Raw genomic sequence first — 22,893 nt, 5'->3', positions numbered from 1 at the left:
AAAAGTAAATGGAAAAGTGGGATTGTGCTGAATTAAGTCACTTCTGCAGTGGATATGGCTGATCTCAGTTTGAACAACAAAGCCCTGTCTTGAGATTGCTCTCCTCTTTTTGAGTGCCCAGTAGGATTCATGTAGAAAAACACTATAAGAGAACATGGACTGCCTCTCTAGTTTTGGTCCTTATAGATTATAGTCTCCACCCTGTCCCAATAGGGACACTTAGTCTCCAAAACTCATCAGTCACCTTACCTAAAATTATCTAAGGGACTACATCTGGCCCTGGTATGATAGGGCTGGCATGCCATCTTTCCGTAATTTGTGTTGTGACATCCACTTAGACCCTTAATATGCACATGTGAAACCACTTCCCAGGCAAGGAAAAACAAAAAAAAAAATGTGAGGCTATTGTTAGTTTATTCAAGCTAGAGAAATATAGCTTTCTCATATGCACACCATATCTGAAACCATAATAAATATTATAAAAATGAGACATAAAGTAATTTTACTTATGGAATCAGTAATTTACAGAACTGTTTAAAGATTTGTCAATTTTATTTAGTGAAGTGAGACAAAAGAGCAAATTTAAGTTTGCTTGTTGTCTGACAAACCCTAGGCTTCTCTGATTCATACAAGATGTAATTGAACATTCACTTTTTAATGAATCACATTTCACATTACATGAATAAGATGAAAACAGGTATTGCACTTACTTTTTCACACCCCTTGCCCCTATTTACATTTGTGTTTCAAATTAAGGTGATGATTTAGAAAACATATTTTATTTCAGTGTATGAGTTCAGCTTTCCAAAATTCATATTTTCTTTGTTTCTAATGTACTATGGTATATTTCATACCGAGTTTAAACCAAGGGGTCTCATTCTTCCTGAACACTCTTTGTATGTAAAACTAGGAAGAAATAAATATAATCAATGTCAAACTCTTTAAATTATGTTTTTATCAGCTTATTTGATTTATACTATATATCACTGAATCCTATCCACCAATACTTTTTTTTTTTTTTATTTGAGAGAGAAATGGAGAAAGGCAAGCGCGGAATAGACAATAAATATGAGAGACAGGGAAGGAGAATAGGAACACCAGGGCTTCTTTCCACTACAAATGAACTCCAGATGCATGTTCCACTTTAACCATGTAGATTTACATTGGTACTAGGCAAATGAACCACACTGTCAGGCTTTGCACACAATGCCTTTACACTAACCACTCTCCCCAATCCCATTTTGTGATCAGCTTGTATATCTGTGACTCTATGAATTTCTATTTATTATCAGTCACATGATCTGTAATATTCTATTATGGCAGCACAAAACAAATTTAAGACAGACATTAATTTCATTAAGTATAATGTATAGTTATGCTAATGTACTTCAAATCTCATCAGAGCTACCATCATTGATGAGGCCAGAGTTTCAGGGGCCACATCTACTTGTCTTTCATAGAAACATTCTCATTATTTCCTATGTCAAAATCCCCACATACTAAAATACTGTGCATTATTTTATTTAGTGTTTCTTCTTTCATAGTGCATTTCCCGTTCTATCTTCTCTTTGCTACCTGCCCCATATTCCTTATTTTCCTGACCTGACATGGTACTTCCTTCCTCTAATTCATTCTATGACATTTGATTATACCCTGTCTTTTACCTTTCTCTAAATACTTCATGGATCATGTCTTTCCAAAATTACTAGATCCCCTTAGGAAAGAAGCATGTCAGTGTTATTTTGTATCCTCATGCTTCTGTGCTTCTGTGCCCATTGTCAGACATATAGCAAGCATGTGACAAATCCTGAGTAAATAAGTTTGAATTTCTTTACCAAAGAGTGAAAAGAAGGGCTGATGTTTTTGTGAAAAGTATTGGTGTTCTCTGAATTTTCGTGCCTTCCAAAGCTTATTGAAATTTAATTGGCCCTGCAACAATATTAATAGATAAGGGACCTCTGGTGATTAGGTCATTAAGGTTCTGCTCTCATGGATGGGATTGGTGATATTATCATGGGAGTGAGTTTTGCTGTTTTCTCTCTTTGTCTTAATCGTACTCTCTGCCACCATTATGTGTTGAACCATCCAGAGCATGATGAAGTATCACAAAGTTGCTGTTGGCCTTTCCTGTTTCCAAATCTGTGGCTCAGTGAACTTTTATTCATTATGAATCAATCTAGTCTGTGGATGATTTGCTGCCATAGCATAAACCAGAGTAAGGCAGGTATAAATTACATCACCTTGAAGAGGAGTGGGAAAGAACTCACTGGTCACCAGAACTTTTGAATTAACAGTACCATGCTGAAATTCCTAGAACATTCCCCAACTCTGAATTCCATGCTCCATATCCCTGTCTGCCATTCTGTTTCCCAGAAGTCAGGGTTGTCACTGCACACTACTGAGACTGTACTCACTGTGCCTCTTCCCCACCTCATCCCTCTGTTTCAGATTTCACCCTGTTGCACAGAAGTACTATTGCATGTTCCTTCACCTTTTTGATCTCTCATCAGCTACTCCTTGATGCAACTAACAACTGCCCAGGGTATGGATACCAAGCAGGATCAATTTCACTAAACATGCTTCCATTGTCATGGAATTAGCAGGCTTCCAGAAACATTGCTGGTGACAGTTCTGCTGTTTGTCATTAAGTGTGACAGAAAAGAGACATGATAAAACTGTTAAAAATGACAATGTGACATCTATAACAGAGCCCTTTTCAGTCCAGATCTTCCATATGGTCATATTAATACCCCATTATGCCAACCCCTTAAACAGTACACTGTCTTTATCTTGTTTATTGCTTTATGTTTCAATCAGTGGATTATTTGACTATATATCCCTATTATAACATAAGCCAGTGACAGTTTTTGCCACTATTTGCCAGTGAACATATATCAGAATAATGGAGAATTTTCTTGATAAAAATTACTACATGACCTCAGGATCATCAATGCTCTTACCATCCTCACAGAAAAGTCACTCAAAATTGTTTCTGGGCACACTGAATGCACAATTTTTGTCTAGCATTCTCTCTTGAACTACTGCCACAATTCTAGTTGAAACTGCAGCCCAAGACATTGAATAATGTGAGTAAAAATGCATTATTCAATAATAGCATTTGATTTTTTTTTGCCAGTGTCATTTGGTTGTATGTAAAGACAAAATAATTTTAGATCTAGTATATACCCCATGGTTGACCAGAACATGATTAAATGTATTTTTAGCAACAATAGTACCCAAGCAAAAGGCAAAGCTAAACAAGTCAAAATAAAACTACCTACTTGTAGTTTTGAGAGTTTAAATCTAAAATTTTGTGTTAAAAGATGAGAAATTTGGGTAATTGAAACTAAGTTGCATTCATATGCATTGAAAAGGATAAATATTTCTGGTAAGAAATTTCAATATGAATTATTTTAAATTGAGTCACAATTACAAGATGACAAATTAAATTGAAATTTTCTGATGTCCTTTTGTTGTACTATGTTAAATAAAAATCCTAACCAACATTACTATTTTAAATAAGGTATACAATTAAAGATAACTTTTTCCTTAAGAAAATGTCAACACACCAAATCTTTGACATTCATAGCATATGGTGTTTTTGAGTCACTATGTTAGTTAACATGTCAGAGTAGTTTATGATTTCCATTACAACAGCTTGAAATGTACTCATTTGACACCAAGACTCATATCTAGGAAGTTTCAACTGCTGAATAAGTTATTGTATTTTAAATGCTGGGCTGTTGATGACCCTACAGTCATTGTTCTAATGTCCATTTTTTGTACATGATTGGGGTGCTATATCACTTTTTCCCTACAGGAACAGTTTAGGGAAGGAAAGGATGTGACATACAATTTTGAGAAGCTTCATGATAGGAAAGCATGGAAAACAGGAGCATGGCAGTCACATTGTCTAGCATGAAGCATAGGGTGAAGCTCATGTAGGGCTGTTTTAACATGTCAGACCCTAGTGATCCACATTGTCCAGCTAGGCTCTACCTCCTAAGGTTTCCATAGATTTCACAAACAGCACCACAACCTTTTGACTAAGTGTTTCAATACATGAACCTATTGCTCTTTTTTTAAAAAAAAAAAATAATAATTTATTAGTTTTCTTTTCAGCAAATACAGGCAGTTTGGTACCATTGTTTAGGCTCATCCATGATCTACCCCCTCTCAATGGACCCTCTTTGTTGATATAAATGGGTCGTGCATTGTGGAGTTATACCCCAGTTATTGGTATGATAAATGTCTCTGAATATCATGACCCAACATGTGACTCTGACATTCTTTCCACCCCCTCTTCTGCAATATTTCCCTGAGCCATGTTGGGTTCATTTTTGGTCTGCTTCAGTGCTGAGGTGTTGGGGGCCTCTGAGGCTCTGTCTCTCTGATTTGGTAGGAGTTGATTTTTCTCTTTGTTGGTCTCCTGCCCCTTTGTGCTGGTGCCCGGTTCATCAGGAAAACAGCACCCTTGCTTGTTTCTCCAATTTTGCTTAGTTTCAGTCGGGCCCCTTTTGAGGTATGTTGGGGCAGCTCTCTCCTTAGGATCTACATCTATCTGAAAATGAGAAGCAGATTCTCCAATGGAGAGTAAGTTAGCACCCGTAAATTGAGATAACACTTACTTCTTTGATAGAGAGTTTGATAGGTGTAGGCCCTCTTGTACCCCATGATTAATGGTAGCTTGATATTGGAGAGTGGGCTTATGTTTGGATATGGTTCTGACTTGTTTCCCAGCTCCAGCTATGGGTCTCATAACACTGAGGGGATCAGTTAGCCAAATCAAGAGCAGTTGGTTCCCCACCATGGCTGTGTGCCACTATTGCACTTGTGTGGGCATCACACCAGGTTATTTGTTGCTAAATAGGTTAGACCATGAGTTACTTGGACAGATATTGGTCATTTCCCCCAGTCACCCATGTAGCACCTTCTGGCACTAGACATGCTGACTGTCTGGGGACTGACTCTCTCCTGGCTTCCAGCCATGCCATTCAATTTTACGTGTCAGCTGCATATGGAGTCTTCAGCAATAGGGTCTTACCACTAACCTTTGGTGGGTCATCAAGTACTCTGACAGTAGTCTGTCATTGTTTTAGGAAACCTTGTAGGTTTCTCTGATCAAAAGCTCATTGTGGATGATAGCCCCATGCTGGTAGTGAGGGTTACAGGTCAGTGCCCACTAAAAAAATGAGGAAAAGCATAACTAATATAAAAGAGTTATAGAGGAAAGAGAGAGGGGGGAGGGGAGAGGGAGAGGGGAAGGTAATAAAATTCTACTTCCTAAAAGGCAGACCAAATGGCTGAACCTTCACTAGACCCTTACAGGAAACACCTGAACCACAAGACACTGGAGAGAGTAGGATCAAGACTAACCTATTGCTCTTTTTAATATTCAAACTACAATAGGTGCCAAGCAGAGTTTACCCTATACCTGATGTATATCCACATCCACCAGGTGAGAAGGGGGCCTACACTTCCTATGATAATCTACTTCCTCTTGGAGACCTCTGTTATCTTCTTTCTCTTTCTCCATATCCTTCCTTTGCTATGTTTCCTTTCATACAGATATATGTGTACTTGTTAAAATTTATCTACCCTGTTGGCCTCACTTTTCATAACCTATTGAGCAGATGGTTTCATTCACTCTTCTCTCTCTCTGTCTCTCTCCATATATATATATATGAGAAAAAGAGACAGATAGAGAAAAAGGGAGAATGGGCACACCAGGGCCTCTAGCCACTGCATAAAATTCCAGATACATACACATCTGACTGATGTGGGTCCTAGGGAATCAAACCAGGGTCCTTAGGCTTTGTAGACAAATGTCTTAACCACTAAACCATTTTCCAAGTCCCTCTTGTTTATTTTTTGAGGTAGGATCTCGCTGTAGCCCAGGTTGACCAGGAATTCAGTATGTAGTCTCAGGCTGATATTGAACTCACAACTATCCTCCTACCTCTACCTCCTAAGGAGTTAGTGCTGGGATTATGATGATGAGCACATCTATGCCATTCACTCTTACGAATATACTGAAGTTCTCTTTCCAGTTCTATGAAGTTAGTCTAACTTCACTTAGTCTGTGGGATCGTGTTCCACTGAATGGAAGTATATAATCTATTCACTGGGTTTTTAATAGAATAAACATGTTTAAAATTTAAAAGTAACACATGGACATAGGAAGAAGTATACTAGTCACTACCAGGATACCATAGAAAGCAGTAACTATTCACTGCCTGCTGTGCTTTTCAGTAACAATGAACAGTGTGGACAACTTTTTAAATTTGAGGGTACACAGTACTATCTTAAACAGAATGATGCTTGTTCGTCTGTTTCCTCATCTGTCAAACTTATGCAATATCTGGTCACCTTCAACCATCCTATTGTGATGAAGAGAGATTGAATGCATTTCCATTGCCTCCAGTTTCTCCTCTCTGAGGACTTTGTCTTTATCACTATAGCTATTGTTATAATTACTATTATTGCTAGGATTCATATCTATAAATTTAGTGCTTGCTTTCATGATTCCAAGTAACCCATTTAAATCACTCTTCCTTGTCTCATCAAATTACCCAGTTTGCTTCATATTAAGACAAGACTAGGCATTATTGGAGACAAATCTGAATCTCAGCAGCCCAACATGATGAAATGTTCATTCTCTGCTCTGAGTAGTCTAGTCTTGTTGCTGGCCAATGCAGTAAAGAGCATTTCTCATATTTTTTTACCAAAGCATTGAAAATACATCACACTTTCTCCAAGAGTCATTGTCTCTTTAGATTTATTTCCAGCAAAAAAATGCATCTTCCTTCAGCTTGAGAAAAACTTTATTGCATCTTTTTATTTTCACTTAGTATGTCTACATTTTGTATTTTTTGTGGTCTTGTTTTATTAGGTGTAGATTTTCCAAGTTTCCTTTTTAAAATTTAGCTTATAAATTCAGAATATACATGGTTGCATATATTTGTAATGGATTTTATTTGTGTGAAAAAAATGAAATTATGTCATTTGCAGAAAATTGGATGGAACTGAAGTTCATAATTGTAGTGGTTTCAATGTAAAATTATCCCATAGCCTCCTGTATTTGTGATTAAAACTCATACTCAGTCCGTAGCTGGTAGCAATTTGGGAAATGGAGCTTTGCTGAAGTAAATGTGTCACTGGGACACGCACCTTGTGGTTTATTACCTCAGCTCTGAAACTTGTACTTAGACTACCATCACCCTGATATGTGACAGTTTCCTGCTCATGTCATGTTTTCTCCTCCTTAATGAAACTTCTCCCTTAAAACTATAAACTTAATAAACACTTTCCATTTGTAAACTGCTTCTGGTTAGGTGCTTTGTCCCAACAATTAAAAAGTAATTACAACCATAATTTTGAGTAAAATTAGCCAGATTTAAAATGCAAATATCATGTTTCTCTCCTATGCAGAATCAGAGATCTGATTAAACTATTCTTTTCAGCCTATGTATTCCTTCTTGTGCAGAAATCACATGTTTTAAGGTCTCACCTTGATTAAAAATGTCAAGACAGCTCAATAAAATGGAATAGATATTGGTTATGTCCCAATCAAGGTCCACCAATCTGCAACTTACTTCCTATATGACTAAAGGCCACCAATATGCTCTCTCTAAGATATAGTTTCTTCTTTATAAGATACTCTTCCCTGTCTGAGTTTATATCCTAATTTCTCCAATTTATATTGGCTGAGTAATCAGAACTCAATTGCACCTGAGATGATCATTTCCAAGTAACATTATATGCACAGGTACTGGGGCTTAAGGTTTAAATATATCTCTGTGAGGAACATAATTTGACACACAATATCCCTTAAAGTTAGACATTTTTATAGGGAATATAATAATTAGAATATTTTGTACATCAGACACTCAGGTGAGAAAAGTGAAATAATTTAGAAAGGTTTGTGGAACATTATGCACTTGAGCTGGACATTATGAACAGAAGAAAAGTAAGAAATGAGATGGGCCTAGTGGCAAATAACTTTAATCCTACAACTTGGGAAGTTGAGGGAGGACAATCAAGAGTGCAAAATAATTGTCTCAAAAATAAGTAAATACATAAATAAAAAACAAAACAAAACTGCAACGCTCTAGAGAATTGGGCAGCACTTCTCTGTCCAACTGTGCCTTCTGCTTCAGTTTCCTCTGTAGTTGTAAGCTAAAATTATTTCTGTTGTATTTATTTTTTTTTTATTATTTTTGTTTGCTTGGTTTGGTTTTAAAGGTAGGGTCTCACTGTAGCCCAAGCTGACCTGAAAGTCTCAGGGTGGCCTTGAACTCAAGGTGATCCTCCCAACTCTGCCTCCCGAGTTCTGGGATTAAAGGTGTGTGCCACCACGCCCAGCATTTCTGTTTTATTTTATGTAACTAAAATGGTTACTCACATTAACTCAGAGCTGAAGAGACACAGCAATCATAAAGGTACCAATATGAACCAATGTTGCTGGGATGAACATCCAAACTAGGCATAGTTTAGAGAAGGAAGAGACTTATTTCAAGCTTAAAGTTCTAGGGGAAGTTCCATCAAATTGCAGAGTAACCTGCTTTTATAAATCCAAGCAGGAGAAGCAACTAAGGCCTGTAAAACCAAAGGCAGTAAGCACTAAGTGGCAGCAAACAGCGTGTGAACATGTAGAGCTCAAACCTGTCTAGATACCTTTGGGATAGAAATCTGATGCTCCACCCCCTACCCTCGCAAACACACCTTGGGTCTGGACCCAGGATCTGGCTTCAGTGACACCTCCTCCAGCGAGGTAATTGGAAATCCAGGTTTCAAGCTTTAATAAAACACATGAGTCTCTGGGGTACATAAATTCAAACTATCATAGGTGGGGATGGGGAAAGTGAAAATTTCCAGGAAACTAGAAGACCTTGTTTACTGACCTTATTCTCCTCAGTAGGATAGGCGGTCTCATTGTTAATAAAGAAGGAAAGATTACATAAAAATATGTTTTTGTAATTTTTTTCTTGAGTGATATTTGCATATATATATAAAATGAACATGTTTAGTAGACTGATATTTTCCTGTAAGTTTTTCATCAGCAATGGTCAGGAATATCAAAGTATCTTATGATCACTTGATGGGTATATCAAGCAAATTTTAGATGAGCTAAGCATTTCATAAAAAAAACACAGGGCATATTTTATTTAATGAGGAACTAAGGAGAAAGCTCACTGGTTAGAGGCTCTTAAATTCAAATTCATTTTAATGACTTTATCTTAAAACTATATAGAAAATTGGGCTCCGGAAATGTGGCGCCGGAAGGGGTGGGCTTTGTAAAATGGCTGCGTCGGGGATGCTGGAGTCAGACTTGCCAAGTGCCAAGATGCTTCTGAAAAGCCCCCAAGAGCAGGTGATGGCTGTGACAGCGCAAGCACAAGCTCTGACTAAGAAAGTTCAAGCTGGAGCATATTCTACGGAGGAGGTTTGGTATGTCTCACAGGAAGGTCTTGAACTCATGGTCCTGTTGCCTCCAACTCCTAAATGCTAGGATAATAGAGATGCACTCCCATGTACGGTGAAATACGGGAGTTTTTAACCAGGCATGGTGGCACACGCCTTTAATCCCAGCACTCAGGAGGCAGAGGGTCTCAGTTTCCTGGAAGTGAAAGACCAGCTCTTGCTCATGTACCTTATGGACCTTAGCCACCTCATCCTGGACAAAGCCTCAGGAGTATCTCTTCAAGGACATGCTGCAGTCTTGAGACTGGTGGAGATTCGCACAGTTTTGGAAAAACTTCATCCCTTGGACCAGAAACTGAAGTATCAAGTTGACAAATTGATTAAGACTACAGCGACAGGCAACCTCAGTGAGAGTGATCCACTTCGTTTTAAGCCCCATCCCAGCAATATGAAAAGCAAGTTGAGCTCTGAGGATGAAGAAGAAGATGGAGCAGAGGATGACCAGTCAGGGGTTTCAGGCAAGAAATCTGAAAAAGGAGTATCTAAGAAGTACGTTCCACCGCGCCTGGTTCCAGTACTTTACGAGAGAAAAAGCGTCTGGAGCGAGCTAAGAGACGGGCATTGAGTAGCTCTGTCATTCGTGAACTTCAGGAGCAATACTCCGAATCCCCAGAAGAAATCTGTGATGTCCGCCATCCTCATGTCACTCGCCAAAGTCAGGAGGACCAGCACAGGATTAACTATGAGGCGAGTATGATGGTACGTTTAAGTGTCAGTAAGCGAGAGAAAGGACGGCGAAAGCGAGCAAGTGTCATGAGTTCACAGCTTCATTCCCTCACGCACTTCAGTAACATCAGTGCATTGACAGGAGGAGCTCCTCATCTTGATGAGGACCAGAACCCTATTAAGAAGCGCAAGAAGATCCTTAAGAAAGGTCGGAAGAAAAAAGGTTTCCGTAGGAGGCTGTGACGATGGATGTACATATTTATATATTTTGGTCATCTTGGGATGTTTCTTGTTTCGCTGTATGTAGGTCCCCCCCCCCTTGGAATTTATTAATTGCTTGCTTCATACATGTAGAAAGATATTTACTAATAAAACTGACTTTGCTTATGAAAAAAAACTATATAGAAAATTAGTTCATTACAGGTTGATGTATAAAATCTTAGTCAAATAATTGTTCACAATTGTTATGTGTGTGCATATATGTATGTGAAGGTGTGCATGTTTGCGGAGGCCAGAGGAGGATGTCAGGTATCCCTCTTTACTCTTCTTCTTTCCAAGGCAGGGTCTTTCACTGAACCTGAAGCTCACCATTTTTCAGTCCTATGGGTTGACCAAAGAGGCACAGTGATGCTCCAGTTCCCACCCTCCTCCCTGAGCACTAGGGTTACAAACACACATAGCTACACTTGGCTTTTAACATGGGTATTGGGAATCAAATATAGGTTCCCAATTGAGCCATCTCCCAGACCTGCTTCACATTTATTTTCATACTATGAGTAAATGGGTTTTGAGATACTAATTTTATCAATTGAGATCACACAAAAAGAATGCTTGGTTGATAATTGAAAACATGGGTAAATATCTTAATATTTTATAAATCTACTAATTCTGGAAGTCATTGATAGCAACAAGCCACTCAATTTTTTCTCCCTAGTTGTGATGGCTTATCTCTGGTTATCAGTTTGAGTGGATTTACAGTCACCATGGAAACAAACCTATGGCAATATCTGTGATATATTTTCAACATTAGTGTAGTTGAGATAGGAGGGCCCACCCTAGCTGGGTAGCCTCATACCATGACTGTATAAGGAAAAAGTTAGGTGAGCAGTCTGCATTCACCTCACTCTGATTGCTCCCTACTGATGTGAAAATGCGGTGCCAGTTTCCTACTCCTGACATGCTTTCCCACCACAATTATCATCCCCTCAAAATTATAAGCTAAAAATAAACCATTTTCTTTCTTTATTTATTTTTCTTATTATTTTTCTTATTAAGAACATATTTTGAATGAATGCATGATGCTTTAGTATCATTTTTTTCCTTTACAAAGTTTCTTCCCCCTCTTCTACACAATTCCCTGAGCCTTGGTGGTCTACTTCAGTGATGAGCACTTAGGACCCTCTGGATTTCTGCCTTGGTAAGTGCTGAGTATCCTCAGTGTCTGTCTCCTTCAGCCTGACATAGCATGTCAGGCTCACCGTGGAAGCAGCACTCTTGCTTGTCTCCCTACTGAGGATGACTGAGATGCAAGGGATAGTTTATCTCCTCAGGTCTCTATACCTTCTAAAATAGAGAAACAAATTCTCCAAGAGAGAGCAAAGTCAACATAGGTTAAATTGGATAAGCATTATTAATTTGGGGCAAGTTAGATGGATGTAGTCCCTCTTTTGCCCAAAGACTAGTGGAAGCTTGAAATTGGAGAGCACAATCTTTGTATTCCTGGTTTCCAGTTCTAGATATGGGTTCCTTTCCATGGAGTAGATCACTTAGCCAATCAGAAAACCACTGGCTACCCACCAAGGCTTTGTACCACCATTGCACTGGTATGCATTTCTTATTTATTTATTTTTAATTATTTATTTATGTATTTGAGAGCAACAGACACAGAGAGAAAGACAGGTAGAGGGAGAGAGAGAGAATGGGCGCTCCAGGGCTTCCAGCCTCTGCAAACGAACTCCAGACACATGTGCCCCCTTGTGCATCTGGCTAACGTGGGACCTGGGGAACCGAGCCTCGAACCGGGGTCCTTAGGCTTCACAGGCAAGCACTTAACCGCTAAGCCATCTCTCCAGCCCTCTTATTTATTTATTTATTTGAGTGTGAGAGAAAGAGAGCGAGAGAGAGATAATGGGCATGCCAGGGCTTCCAGCTACTGCAAACGAACTCCAGATGTGTGTGCCCCCTTGTGCATCTGGCTAATCTGGGGAATTGAGCCTTGAACCGGGGTCCTTAGGCTTCATAGGCAAGCACTTAACGGCTAAGCCATCTCTCCAGCCATTGTATGTACTTCTTATGAGGTTGGTTGTTTCTGAGTAGTTTAGACCCTACTTGCTCACACCATAATTGGCCACATTCTCCCAATAGATCAGCAATTTCCAGCACTAGAAAGGCTAACTATTTGGGGACTGGCTCTCTTCCACATTCCAACAGGGTCTCTGTTATGTGCCAGCAACATAAAGTGTCCTCAGCAATAGGGTTTTACCTTTTTCCTCAGGCAGGTAATCAAGTGCTTTGAGGGAAGCATGTTTTGTTTTGGGGACCTCACAGGTCTCTCCATTCAACAGCACAGTGCGGGTAGGAACTATTTCTGTTACTGTGACTTATAAGTCAAAGCCAAAGTTTTTATTTTTTAATCCCACTGTTTCCAGGGCCCTTCTTTTTGAGTGCTTCCCTTATGCACCTGTCAGGGTTATAACTTTTAGTATACCTTCAAGGAGAAAGGTTTCTATGTTACCAGTTCATTTTGAGTTTAGTTTTTTGTTTATTTACCCCACTCTGCCATTCCTCTCCACCCCAAACCCTCCCATAGCTGTTATCTTGGACTCAAGTTGCCTACCTGGTATGCCAGCAATTAAAGCTAATCAAGGTTAGCAACTGCAGATGAGTGAGAACATGCTGCATTTGTCTTTCTGTAATTGTGTGTATTTGCTGAGTATGATCTGTTTTAAGTCCACCCATTTTCCTACAAATTTTATTGTATCACTATTTTCTTACTACTGAGTAGAATTCCATTGTGTATATCTATGACAACTTCATTATCCACTCTTGCAATAACAGGAACCTAGGTTAATTTCCATTCTTAGCTACTATGAATTGAGCACCTACAAACATTGTTGAACAAATATCTCTGTAGTGAAGCTTGGAATATTTAGGGTAAATACCCATTTAAGGGAATAACTGGGTCTGTTGGTAGTTCTATATTCATCATTTTCAGGAATCTCCATATTTATTTCCATAATGATTGTACAATATCTCACTCCCACCTACAGTGAATAAGTAAGTGTTCCTCTTTCCCTAAAGCCTCACCAACATTTGTTGTTGTTTAGGTATTTATTTATTTATTTTAATGATTGTCATCCTCACTGGAGTAAGGTAGAATCTCACAGTTGTTTTAATTTGCATTTCTCTGATGGTTAGGGATGTTGAACATCTTCTTAAGTATGTGTTAGCCATTTCTATTTCTCCTCTGAGAACTCCCAATTCAGTTCTCTACCCCATTTTTCAGTGAGTTCTTTGACTAGGTGAAACAGTTTGAGAAAAATTGGTTTTAGTTCTTCAATGAAATTTTTATAGAATTTGGCTGAGAAGTCATCTGGCCTTGGACTTTGCATTTTTGGGGAGGTTTTGTTTGTCTTTCAATCTCAATGAATGTGATAAATGAATTTAGGAGATTAATCTGCTCTAAATTTAATTTTGGTAGATGGTCTTTGTCTAGTAATCCATTCATTTCTTCCAGATTAACCAATTTTGTGTAGGAGAGGTTTTGGAAGTATGATTCTTCCAAGTTCATGATGTGTGTTGTTACTGCTCCTTTCTCATTTCTGATTTAGTTTATTTGAGACTTCTCTTTATGTTGTTTGATAAAACTGGCCAATAGTTTATCAATCTAGTTCATTTTTTCAGTGAACCAGCTCTTCATTATATCAATTTTCTTAACTGTTTTTCCTAGTTTACAGTTCATTAATTTCTGCTCTGGTCTATTTATTTTTTTTCAGTCTGAAGCTCTTAGGGTTGGATTCTTCTTGTTTTTCTAATGCCTTTAGGTAGATGGTTAGATTACTAATTTGGGATCACTCCAGCTTTGTTATGTAGGCATTTAATCCCATGAATTTTCACCTTAGGACTTCTTTCATTGTGCCCCATAAGTTTTGTTAGGTTGTGTTTTCATTACCATTCAATTATAGAAAATTGTCAATTTGTTTTTTGATTTCTTCCATAACCGATTCATTATTTAATAGTGTGTTTTTTACTCTCCAGGAGCAGGGGGGATTCCTGTTGTGCCCCTGGTTGTCAATTTCTATCTGTAAAACACTGGGATATGGTCTGACACAGGAAGTTACACCAGTTTTCCTGAATTTATCTAGTCATGCTTTATGACCCAATATATGATCTATTTTGGTATAGGTTCCCTGGGCTTCTGAGGAGCATGTGTATTCTGCAGAATTGGGGCGGAAAGTTCTGTAGATGTTTGTTAGGTTTAGTTGATCTATGGTGTTCTTGAGCTCTATTATTTCCCTGTTGATTTTCTGCTGGGATGATCTGTCTATTGATAGTGGAGTACTGAAGTCTCTGACTAGGATGGAGTTGGTGTTTATTTTTGTTTTGTTGTAAAGTAGGTTTTGTTTGATAAACTGTAGGGCACCTGTGTCTGGCACATATAGATTTACGATTGTGATGTCCTTGTGTTGTATCATTCCATTGATAAGGAAGAAGTGGCTTTCTTTGTCCTTTTTGATGACTTTTCATTACAAGTCTATTTAACCTGATATTAATATAGAAACACGTGGTTGTTTCTTACTTCCATTTGCTTAGAATTTTCTATCCTTTTACCCTGAGGAGGTGTCTGTCCTTAGTAGTGAGGTGAGTTTCTTAAAGACAGTGGAGGGAAGGGTCCATTTGTTTGATCCATCCTGTTAACTTGTGTCTTTAAAAAAAATTGACAATTTCATATTTACAGACAATAAAACATGATAATTCCCTTCCCTCCCCACTTTATCCTTCACAACTCCACTCTCCATCCCATCCCCTGCTTCTCTCCATCAGTCTGTCTTCTATTTTTGATTACAACATTTTTTTCTCCTATTATGAGTGTCTTGTGAAGGTATTGCTAGGCACTGCAAAGTCACGGATATCAAGGACAATTTCTGTCTGTACATTTGCATTGTAAGGAATGACACCCTTCCTTTGGCTCTTATATTCTTTCTGCCATCTCTTCTACAATGGACCCTGAGCTTTGGAGGGTGTGGTAGAGATATTTCAGTGCTGGAAACTCCTCTGTCACTTCTTCTCAGAATTATGTTGCCTTTCGGATCATCCCAGTGGTCACTGCCATTTGAAAAGAAAAGCTTCTCCAACCAAAAGTGAGAGTAGCTTTAATATATGAATATGAACATTAAGTGTAAGGTTTTCAGGGCAGTTTTGTGAGAATTATACATGCATTTAATCAGATAAGAGCAGACTTTTTACCCCTAAGGCTCATGACTTCCCCTACCATAGGCCTTTTATTAGGTTTTTAGTACCAGGCAGTATTCCGTCCCATAAAGTGGGTCTCCAGTCCAATTAGAGAGAAGTTGTATTTCCCTAGAGCAGACGTGCCACTATTAGATCCTTCCAATCAATTGGCCTATCTGGCCAAAGTTCAAGCTTTCAGTGTCCATTGTTTTCACCACTGATGACTTCTGCCTCCCATAGGGCTGCATGCAGTGCAGCTTTTCCTACCTTTCAGTTGCCTAGTCTACAGGGAGAAGGTTTTCAGCTCAGCAACAGCTTGATTTGTCAGTGAACTTTCTGTCCAGGCATGTAAAGTATTCAGCAATACAGTCTTACCATCTGTTACTTGTGGGAAGCCAAGGGCCTTGGCAATAGACTGTAATATTTTTTTGAGGGAACAAATGCCAGGCACTGCCAGGAACAGGCTGGAGCCTTCAAGAGAAGGGCCTTAGCTGCCAGGCATGGCTAAGGAGCCCCAGACTACCGGAGGCCACTATATCTCCAAGCCCAGCACACCTAAATTTAGGCTTTGCCCACAGCCCTGTGACCTTTTGACAGTTGGCTAGGAAACTCCTTATCAGCCAGCAGCCTTCACACAGTCCTGCAACCCTCTTGTGGATCATCTGACTTTCTCCCTACATGCTGCACCTGACTCCCTATACTCTGGAAAGAACATCCCTAGGCATAGTCTAGCAACATTTAAACATGCAAATCCCCTTAGGGTTCCCTTCCCACTTTTAGCTGCTTATAAACCCATTTCTCTGACAAGAAGCAGAGAGAGCTGTTCACCAAAAATATCTCCTGAAAGTCTTTAACTTTCACATGCTCACCCACTCCAGTTGCCTGGACGCCTTCCTGGGGGACCCAGGAACCCACAAAATGAAGAGATCCCTGTCCAACAACTCACTGGAAGGTATCCCACCCTTGACACTGAAAATTTCGTAATAATAATCTATAGCTTCTGGATATCCAACAAAGTAGGCTTCCATACACCTTACTCAGAATATCTTGAATTTTTATTGACCATTCCCCTACCCTTCACTTACTCAGTCTCTTTGCCTGGCCTCACTTGGGCCATCCCACTCCCTTTCATCTTCTCTTCTACTTACATATATACAATATCATTCCCTTAAGTCCTTCCCTATTCTCCCCCGCCCCTTACAGCCTTTTGCTAGCTTACTGGCTTCTGCTACCAATTTTGGGTTCCAGCTCACACAAAAGTCTAAACATTTGTAGCAGAAATTGTTAATGGGAAAGATACCCTGATTTTATCATCTGCATGTTTGTTGTTAGTATATAGGAAAGCTACTGATGTCTGTGTGCTTATTTTGTATCCTGCTATGTTGCTAAAAGTGTTTATAAGCTCTAACAGTTTCCTGGTTGAGTCTATAGGGAACTTTATGAATAGAATCATATAATCTGCAAATAATGATAATTTGATCTCTTCCTTTCCAATTTGCATCCCTTTTATGAGTGTCTCTTGCCTTATTACTATTTGTAGGACTTCCAGTAGTAAATTAAATAAAACTGTGAATAGTGAACACCCTTGCTTCTGAATTTAGGGGAAAAGCTTCAACTTTTTCCCCATTTAGTATTATGTTGGCTGTAGGTTTTTCATAAATAGCTTTTATAGTATTGAAGTATGTTCCTTCTAGTCCCAGTTTCTGTAGGACTTTCAGCATGAAGGGATATTGGGATTTGTCAAGTGCCTTTTCTGCAGGTACTAAGATAATCATGTGATTTTTTTTGTCCTTAAGTCCATTTATGTAATATATCACATTTATCAATTTGTGTATGTTGAGCCATCACTGCATCTCTAAGATAATGCCTACTTGGTCAAGCTGAATAATCTTTCTGATGTATTCTTGTATTCTGTTGCTAATATGTTGTTGAGAAATTTTGCATCTATGTCCATGATGGAGATTTGTCTGTAATTTCCTTTTTTGTTTTGTCTTTGTCTGGTTTTGATATAATTGTGATACTGGTTTCACAGAAGGAGTTCAGGAGAATTCCATTCTTTTATATTTTATGGGAAAGATTGAGAAATAGTTGTGTTAGTTCTTCCATGAATATCTGGAAAAATTCACTAGTGAATCCATCTGGGTCTGGAAGTTTTTTAGTTGGAAGAATTTTTATAAATGCATGGACCATTGTACTTGTTATAAGTCGATTTAAATGGTTTATCTCATCTTGACTTAATTTTGGTAGGTCATAGGAATCAATCAAGGAAATCATCCATTTCTTACAGATTTTCAAACTTAGAGGAATATATATGCTTAAAGTATGTGTGTTCTTACAATTTTCTGAATTTCTTTGGTATCTCTTGTAATGGTGCCATTTTCATCTCTAATTTTATTAATTTTGTACCTTCTCTCTTGCTTCTGGTCAGGTTTCCTAAAGGTTTATCAATCTTGTTAATCCTTTCAAAGTTGCAATTCTTTGTGTCATTGATTCCTTGGATTGTTTTTATGGTTTCTATTTCATTAATTTATGCCATAATCTTTATTATTATTTTTTTCATCTACTGATATTTGATTTGCCTTATTTCTCTTTTTAAGGCCTTAAGGTGAAGTAACAGATTTTTTATTTGTGAACTCTATAATTTCTTTTTCTTTTTTTGTTCTTTTGAGGTAGGGTCTCACTGTAGCCCAGGCTGACCTGGAATTCACTATGGAGTCTCAGGGTGGCCTCAAACTCACGGCAATCCTCCTACCTCTGCCTCTCGAGTACTGGGATTAAAGGTGTGTGCTACCACACCCAGTTTATAATTTCTTAATATAGGCACTTACAGCTATAAATTTCCCTCTTAGGACAGCCTCCATTTTGTCCCAAAGGTTTTGGTATGTTGTATTCGCATCATCATTTGATTCTATGAATTTACTGATTTCCTTTTTGATTTCTTCAATGACCCATTCATCATTTAATAGTGTACCCTTTAGTCTCCAAGAATTTCTGTATACTCTACAGTTTTTTCTTGTTACTGATTTGTAGTTTAATACCATTGTGGAATTATTTCAATTTCCCTGTATTTGTTAAGATTTGCTTTGTATCCTAATATGTGGTCTATTTTAGAGAATGTTCCAAGAGCTGCTGAGAAAAATGTATATTCTGCAGCATTTGGATGGAATGTTCTGCAGATGTCTGTTAGGTCCATTTGTTCCTTGACTTAAATTAATCCAGATGTCTCTCTGTTTATTTTATGCATGGATGATCTGTCAGCTGATGAGAGTGGGGTATTGAAGTCACACACTACAATTGTATTTGGTGTTATCTTTGACCTTAAGCCTAATAGTGTTTTTTGATAAAATTAAGAACACCCATATTAGGTGCATATATATTTAGAATTGTGATGCCCACCTGCTGGAGTGTTCTTTTAATCAGTATAAAGTGACTTTCTTTATGTTTCCTCACTAATGTTGGTTTGAAGTCTTTCAGATATTTAGGTAGCAACCTCTGCTTGGATCCTAGGCCCATTTGCTTGTAATACTACTTTTCATTCTTTCACTCTAAGACAGTGTCTATCTTTTATTGAGAGATGCATTTCCTTGAGGCAACAAACAGCAGGATCCTGCCTTTTCCAGTCAGCTAGCCTGTGTCTTTGGTTGGGGCATTGAGGTCATTGATATTAAGGATTATTATTGAAAGGTATATGCTTATTCTCACCATTCTTCTTGTTTTGTAGTGCATCCTGTTTCCTTTTGTTTTCCTTTGTTTTAACTGTTATTTGAGTATGGTTTATTTTTTCTCTTTCCTCATGTGTGCATGTTTTGCTTTCTCTTCAGCATGGAAGATTCCTTTAAGTATTTTCTGTAGAGCTGACTTAGTCGTCATAAATTCCTTTAGCCGGTTTTGGTGTGGAATGTCTTTTTTTCTCCTTCAATTTGGATAGGTAGCTTTGCAGGATAAAGTAATCTTTGTTTACAGTTGTTATCTGTCAGAACTTGAAATACATCATTTCAAGCCCTTCTGACATTTAAAGTTTGTGTTGCCTAATCTGCTGCTATCCAGATGGGCTTGCCTTTATAGGTGACTTGCTTTATCCTTTCTAATTGCTTTCCTTGATTTGCATGTTTAGTAGTTTAATTATAGCATGAAGACAAGAGGTTCTTTCCAGATTTTGTTTGTTTTCCAAAAGCTTCCTGTATCTGCACTGGAAATTCTTTTCCAATTTGAGGAACTTTTTCTTCTGTGATCTTGTTGAAAATTCCTACTAAGTCACTGGATCAAACTTTTTCTCTGTCTTCTATACACTGAATTCATATGTTTGATTTTTTTTTTCATAGTGTCATGTATATCCTGAAATTGCCATTAATACTTTCCTATGAGTTTCTCTTTCTCTTTAGTCTATTGGATCTGCCACCTGGTTTTCTAGTTTAGATATTCTGTTCTCTCCTTCATCCATTCTACTGGTGAGACTTTACACAGAGTTTTTGATTTGACTGACTGTATTTTTCAGTGCTAGTATTTCTGCCTGGTTTTTCTTCAGTATTTCTATTTCCTTACTCATGTATAGGAATAACCTCCTTATTTCAATAAGCTAGTTCCCTATGTTGTCTTTGAATCTTTTAGGAGTTTGTTTTCTCCTTTAATTATTTGGTTTTCTTCTTTGATTTATTTCTTTGAGTATAGATAAAACCATTCTTTTGAAATCTTTGTCAGGCATTTCATCTAGAACAGTCTCAGTGAGGACAATTTCCTAGTTTCAGGTGTAACTCTTGCACTCCAATCCAATCACAGAAGTAATCCTAAATGTTGAGTTTGCCTGCTATTCAAGTATTCTAGTGGGCTGGGTAGAACAATTTATTGGACAGTTCTAAAATTCAACTGAGCAATATACAAATTCAATAAAAACCAGCACAGAGTATGTAAGTGTGGGGATTGAAACAAACAGATAACCTTATAAAGCCCAAATCCCTAAGGGTGTGTGTTGCTCTACATCCTTAATCCTGTCATCTGGGAGGTTGAGATTTCTGTTCTGAAATGGGTTCCAGGTCAGCTTGGATTTCCCCCAAAATAACAGGAGAAAATGGCCCCATGAATCTCAATGCATCAAAGGCAACAATAGTCAACCCCAAAATATTGCTTAATTGAGAATGGTAAAGCCAACCAAGTATATGTAACTCATAACCTGCCCTGACATGGAAATACAGACTAGCCCTTCCAGTATAAGCCTATGTGCCTGCTTTTTTTTGTCAGTATGCCTCACTACCATTTGGAGTGACTTCAAATCTCACCAATGCTGAGTGACCACTTTGATCCCTCCCTGTTGTGCTGTGAATCTGATGTTCTGATCAGCTGTGCTGGATGCCCTGCCACTGGGAACTGAATGCATTCTCCAGAGGGTTACAGTGCTAACAGCTGGGGGATGGGAGACTGTTTTCATTTCTGTTCTTTGCGTGTGTGTGTTTGGCACCCCGTATGCTTGCAAGGTCTAGCAGGGCTATGGTGGTGTATTCCCTACAGTGAGTGGCCAATGTAGAATGTCAAATGTCTTGCTCTATTGCTCATTGGCCCAACTTTTCTTAGAACTAGAGTCTGTATATGGATTTCAGCACTTGCAGGGCTATGATGAGTCTCAGGTCTGCTCCCCTGCAAAACTGAGATTATAAACACTAGTGGCCATACCCAACTGTTTACTTGGGATCTAAAGATTTGAACTCAGGTCTCAGGGTCCCTTAGGTCCTCATGCATACTTAATGGCTGAGCCATCTCTCAAGTTCTCAGTGTTGTTTTAGATTATTTGTTTTCATTTATCCTATTTAGAGTTCTCTGAGCTGCCTAAATCTAGGGTTTGGTCTTTGTCGTTAAATTTGATGTGAAACCTCAGTTGCTACTATTTCAATTTTTCTGTTTATTTTTCTGATTCCTTATTTCATTACCATTATATGTTTATCATATTTGTAACAGTTGGATCCACAGTTCATTGAGTTTTAAAGTCAGTTCTTTTTTATTGTGTGTCTTAGCATCTTTTTATCTATTTATTTGAGAGAAAGAGGCAGAGAGAGAGAGAGAGATAGAATGGGCGTGCAAGGGCCTCCAGCAACTGCAAGTGAACTCCAGAAGTGTGCTCCCCCTTGTGCATCTGGCTAACGTGGGTCCTGGGGAGTTGAGCCTTGAACCAGGGTCCTTAGGCTTCACAGGCAAGCGTTTAACCGCTAAGCCATCTCTCCGGCCCACTTATCCTTTTAGAATTCCCTGTAGCAATCTGCATTTCTGCATGACACTCCCTGCTGGGGTCTGCCTTTTCCAATGTGGTGAGACATAATTTTCACTCCCCATCTGTGGTGGTTTGATTCCATAAACTTAGATGTTCTGAATGCTAGGTTCCCAGCTGATGGAGATTTGGGAATTAATGCCTCCTGGAGGGAGTGTATTGTTGGGGGCGGGCTTATGGGTATTATAGCCAGTTTCCCCTTGCCAGTGTTTGGCACACCCTTCTGTTGCTGTGTCCCACCTTATGTTGGCCATGGGGTGACGTCCACCCTCTGCTCATGCCATCATTTTCCCCTGCCATCGTGGGGCTTCCCCTTGAGCCTGTAAGCCAAAATAAATCTCTTTTTTTCCCAGAAGCTGCTCTTGGTTGGGTGATTTCTACCAGCAATGTGAACTGAACTGCAACACCATCGCTTCAGCCTCTTCTGGCTCTATGGCATTCTTATTTTCATCTTCAATTTTTTTTTTCCTTTACCTTTTGTTATTTGTTAAACTGAGCAATTTCTTCATTTTTCTCTTTTGTGTTTATATTTTAGCAGTAAATTACTCTTCCTGGCTAAAAGCTTCATGTCTTCAGCACTATTTGTACTTCTTTTTACATGTCTGACAAACATTTCAAGGTCTTTGGCAAAAATTTCACACTGTCAACAAGTCACCCTGAAATTGCTGCAGTGATATATTTGCTGAACTGCACTTCCTTGTCCCAAGCAAAGACATTGCAAGAGACATTACAAAGACAGGCCGCTGTGTAGTGAACTGCTGCCTTTAACCTCTGCTAGTACTAGAATCCCTGCTGCTCCTCAGGATTTATTAGACATGATCAAACAGATAGATACACACACATACACATACTTAATAAGAGATTTTTTCTATTATGTAGAAAAACTTCTTTGTTTAATATTGCTGGATTGAGAATCTAAAAATATTCTTCTGAACTGATTAATCTTAATTTTCACAAATATTTAGTAATAAAATATCTAGTAAAGTATGCTTTCTTGAAATGAAACACTATCTGCTTTTACAAGTTCATTTAGATACATT

At 38.5% G+C, this 22,893-nt stretch overlaps 1 pseudogene; it reads left to right on the top strand.

The window, feature by feature from the left end:
* Window positions 1–9,301: 9,301 nt before the first annotated feature.
* LOC101606899 lies at window positions 9,302–10,413 on the top strand (annotated as a pseudogene).
* Window positions 10,414–22,893: the final 12,480 nt, after the last annotated feature.

This window comes from Jaculus jaculus, chromosome 1, assembly GCF_020740685.1.
Source record: "Jaculus jaculus isolate mJacJac1 chromosome 1, mJacJac1.mat.Y.cur, whole genome shotgun sequence".
Lineage (NCBI taxonomy): Eukaryota > Metazoa > Chordata > Mammalia > Rodentia > Dipodidae > Jaculus > Jaculus jaculus.
The sequence above is the reverse complement of the archived record's forward strand: the minus strand, read 5'-3'. Positions and strand labels throughout refer to the sequence as shown.